This window comes from Peromyscus eremicus, chromosome 7 (assembly GCF_949786415.1).
Source record: "Peromyscus eremicus chromosome 7, PerEre_H2_v1, whole genome shotgun sequence".
Lineage (NCBI taxonomy): Eukaryota > Metazoa > Chordata > Mammalia > Rodentia > Cricetidae > Peromyscus > Peromyscus eremicus.
Genome location: NC_081422.1, coordinates 73,515,344 through 73,520,407, shown reverse-complemented (window position 1 = coordinate 73,520,407; position 5,064 = coordinate 73,515,344). Strand labels below are relative to the sequence as shown.

Here is a 5,064-nt window from a genome sequence, read left to right as displayed (position 1 = left end):
CTGTAGCTAGAGTTTTCCTGCCTGGCCCACAGTCAGGACAAATCTCTATCACCTGCCAGACCCACAGCCGCTCAGACCCGACCAAGTAAACATAGAGACTTATGTTGCTTTCAAACTGTATGGCCGTGGCAGGCTTCTTGCTAACTGTTCCTATAGCTTAAATTAATCCACTTCTATAAATCTATACCTTGCCACATGACTCGTGGCTTACCGGCATCTTCACAAGCTGTTTCTCATCGTGGCGGCTGGCAGTGTCTCTCTGACTCAGCCTTCCACTTCCCAGCTTTATTTTCCTCCTTGTCCCGCCTACACTTCCTGCCTAGCCAATGGCCAATCAGTGTTTTATTTATCGACTAATTAGCAACACATTTGCCATACAGAACATCCCACAGCAGTCTACAGAATGGGAAACATCTTTTTAACTGTACATCTGACAGAGGATTAGTCTGTAGAATATACAAAGAACTAAACAAACAAAGAACATCAAAAATAGCTTATTTTAAAAGTGGGTCATAGAACTTAACAGAAAGTTTTTAAATGAACAATCACAAATGGCTGAGAAACACTTAAAAATGCCATCATTTAACAACTTCATAATACTCCACTGTGTAAATATACTATATTTTCTTTATCTTGCCTTCTATTGAGGTATATCTAGGTTGTTTCCAGTTTCTGGCTATTAAGAATAAAGCCACAATGAACATGATTGAGTAAGTGTTCTTGTGGCAGAATGTATCATCCTTTAGATATATGCTCAAGAGTGGTATAGCTGGGTTTTGAAGTAGATTGACACCCATCTTCCTGAGGAACTTCCATCTTGATTTCCATAGTGGCTATACAAGTTTGCACTCACACTAGCAATGGAGGAGTATTCCACTTGCTCAACATCCTTGCTAGCATGAACTGTCACTTGTGTTATTGATGTTAGTCATCATGAAATTTTCAAACAAATGGATAGAACTAGAAAAAGTCATCCTGAGTGAGGTAACCCAGACCTAGAAAGACAAATATGGTATGTATTCACTTATAAGTGTATATTAGCCATTATGTAAATGATAACCAAGCTGCAATTCATAACCCAAAGAGGTTAAGTAAAGGTGAGGAGTCTACAGCCACACTAATGGAAGCCCATGAACTGTGGACTGATGGCTATGGAGCCCCCATGGGACTGGACTAGGCCCTCTGGATATGGAAGATGGTTGTTTGGCTCAAACTGTTTGGGGGAGCACCCAGGCAGGGGGATTGGGATCTGTACCTGGTGCATGGGCAGGTTTCTGGGAATCTGGTGCCTGTGGTGTGACACCTTGGTGCAGTGGGAAGGGGCTTGGACCTGCCTAGGCTCAGTGTGCTGGGTTCTGCTGACTCCCCATGGGAGTCCTTGATTTGGGGGTTTGTGGGGATGCAGGGTGGCTTGGGAGAGAGGGCTGGGGGAGATGGGAAGAGGGAGGAGGGGGATCTGTGGGTAGTACATGAAGTGAGTAGAAAATTTCTTAATAAAGAAAAATGAAAAAAAAACTGTGAGGGGTCTAGAGGAGATGCAGGGATCTCCCTGGGAGGGGGAAATAGAATACATTTTAGGAGCAGACTAGGGGGCTGTAGGATGTAGGAGCAGGGCATCAGATGTTGGGGAGGGGATATAGTGGAGGGATAGAGTGTTGGGAGAGATAGATGGAATTGGAGAGCAATTGGAGGGTGATGTGGAAATCTAGTGCAGTGGAAACTTCCTGGAATCTATTAAGACAATCCTAATGAGGACTCCTAGGTAATGGGGGATATATAGTCTCAACTGGCCATCTCTTGTCATCATGCAAGACTTCCAGTGGTGGGACTGGGTTGCATTAAACTGAGTTGTTGGTCAAGGGGGTCCCATGGAAATCCCCAAATAACCCAGGCTGTTGCTAAGACAAAAGATTGCTCTCCCCAAACTGACAGCAGGTCCCCATCGCTGAGAACAATATCCACACAACTCATTGAACATGGAGAAGTGGACTGGTGCCTACATGGAACCCTCATCCCTATCCCTACCCTCTAGTCTCTTTGGTGCAGGAAGGTACTCTGCAGGCTACTGAAAGAGAAACGTGGACACCAACACACCCACAAAATCTTAGCCTACAATCTGTCGTGTCTGCAAACTATGCTAAGGCAATGGTGGTATAGAACTTGTGGAAGTAGTCAACAAATATCTGGTTTGAGTTAAGGCTGCATGAGCGGGAACTGATATCAGAAACTGCTTTGATAACCAAGAACAAAAGACTAGATAGCCCAGAAACCTAAAGTAAAACCAAGTACTACTGGTGTAAAACAAAAAAAAAATTAATAAAATGACTCATACTGATATTCTGCTATACTTATAGATCAGTGCCTTATGCAGTCATCATCAGAGAGACTTCCTCTGGCAGCAGATGGGAACAGATTGAGAGACCCACAACCAGAAATTATGCTGAAGAGAGAGACTCTAAATAGAAAGTCTCCATCAAATCCCACCCCTTAGAGCTCAGAGAATCCCCCAGAAGCAGAGGTGAAAATATTGTAAAAGCCAGAGGGGATAGGGGACACCAGGAGAACAAGGCCCTCTGAATTTACTAAGCAAGGCTCATATGAGCATGCAGAGAATGAAGCAACAAACACAGGTCCTACAAAGATCTACACCAAGTCCTCTGCATATATATTATACCTATTAGCTTAGTGTTTTTATGGGACACCTGACTGTGAGAACGAGTGGGTCTCTGACTCTTCTGCCTGCTCTTAGGACCTATTTCCTCCTGTTGAGTTGTCATGTCCAACTTGATATGATAGTTTTTGTTTCATCTTATTATATTTTGTTTTGTCGTGTTTAATTGTTATCTCTTAGAAACCTGTTATTTTATAACAAGAGATGAAAGAGAATGGATCCAGAGGGGACGGAGGTGGGGAGGAACTGAGAGGAGTAAAAGGAGATGAAACTACAATCAGGATATGTTTGTTGTATGAGAAAAGAATCTATTTTCCTTTTCTTTCTTTTTTTTATACTCCATAACACTTTATTAAGAAGGAACCTACATTAGTGCTTCTATGTAAACAATGATGATGAAGAATCAAAGGAAATACACCAGGGATCATATGTAGACAGTAACATATTCTTTATATAATCAACATGTAGTATTTAAGCAAAGTTTATTCCTTATTAAGCAAATATTTTTGCATACGCTACCTTCTCTTTATCTTTCTGTGCTCTTATCATTTGTTTAACTTTAAACAATTCTGCCTAGATAGATTTGTCTCCTGTGACCAATGCTGGGTCATATTCTTTTCATCTTTGCCATCCTTGCGTTTTGTGGTATAGTGCTATGGTATTTGACAGGTCCATTTCAAGAGCCTCCAAACAACTGCCAGTTGCTCCGTGCCAATTTGACATCTTCAGTTGCAAGCATCAATATTCAGTACACAGCTTAAGGCTATAGGTTGCAGTTTGGATTTATCTGCTTTGTCAATAACAGCCTTTGAACTACCCATGTATGTTAAAACCTTTGGGTATTTTTAATAACTATCTCCCAACTCTAAGATTTGAAAAAGGTAGTTCCAATATTTTTAAGTCTTCTGTTACTAATAAAATTGTATCTACATCTTTTAAACCTATATCTGCATCCTTGAGGAAGTTTGGATGACTGTCACCAGAGCCATCTTTGGGGAATGTCCTCAGTCATCACCTTCTTTCAAATCTCCACAGTCAGTGACAACAGTTTGGCAGGTTTTTCACTTCTATATTTTCAAGAATCCATGCCACACCTGGTCCTTTAACTACTTGTCTAAATACTACATTTCCCATCCAAAGTTAGAGTTGGAATCATTGTGACAAAGACCTGAGAATCATTTGTATTGGAGCCTGCATTTGCCATGTTCAGCAAACCCTCCAGATCAGGCTACTAATGAAAATTTTCATCTTCAAACTTTTCATTACAAATACTTTCTCCACCCATGCCCTTCTGATTTGTCCACCCTGAATCATGAATTTCTTAATAATTCGGTCGAAAGTGCATCCTTTATACATGGAGAGGTTTCCCAGTTGTGGATCCAGTGCCCTTTCTCCTGTATACAATGCATGAAAATTTTCTACAGTTTTAGGAACAATATGTGCAAGCAATTCTAAAATGATTCTGCCAACTCACTCCTGGCTATTGTCCATGTCAAAGAAGACCCGTGGGTTCTTGAGATTGGAAGGCTTGGCTGTTGAGGAGAGGTGCAACATCTTCAATGCCAGCACTGGGAAACAGGACATGGGCACCTTGAACACAAGAAGGGCTCAAAGAATCTATTTTCAATAAAAGAAAACAATTCAGAGGGTAAGGAGGACACCAAGCACCAAGGAAATAAGGCCTTCTAAACACAGCACAATATAAACTCACAGAGACTATGGCTGCATGCACAAGCCTGTATGGGTCTGGGTCAGATGGATGCTTTCTCAGTGCTGAGGGGGAAAGTGGACATAGCCCCCAACCCTAACCCCAAAACTGTCTTCAATTGGTAACTTGTAGTAGTAGATAGTCACCACAAAATGAACTCAGTAGTATTTTGAGGTTCCCCTCTCACATTACTTTTTCAGGGCATCATTTTTATTACATTAAGGTCCTGTGTGTGTGTGTGTGTGTGTGTGTGTGTGTGTGTGTGTGTGTGTGTGTGTAGTGATTTCTTGTTTTGTGTTTTTGTGGGATTTCTGCATATATGAACATGTGTGTCTATGCGTTTCTTGTGCTTTTTTTCTTTGAGTCTTTTTCTTCTGTTTGTTTTGTCCTATTCCAGTTTGTTTTACCTTATTTTGTTTTATTACTATTCTTTAGATGCCTTTTTTCTACCAAGAGAAAGTATGGGCATTTGAATGGAAGGAGAGGTAAGGAGAATCTGGGAGGAGTTGAGGGAGGGGAACTATAACCAGAACGTATTTTATGAAAAAACTATTTTAAATAAAGGAAAAATAGAATGTTATCCATCATGGAAATTCAAATTCAAACTACTTTGAGATTTCATCCAACTCCAGTTAGAATGGCCAAGATTAATTTTTTAAAAAATGACAATAGATGCTGGTTAGGA

General features: G+C 40.9%; 1 pseudogene; it reads right to left on the bottom strand.

Annotated features, from left to right (window-relative positions):
* Positions 1–3,163: 3,163 nt before the first annotated feature.
* On the bottom strand, positions 3,164–4,225 carry LOC131914409 (peptidyl-prolyl cis-trans isomerase D-like; annotated as a pseudogene).
* Positions 4,226–5,064: the final 839 nt, after the last annotated feature.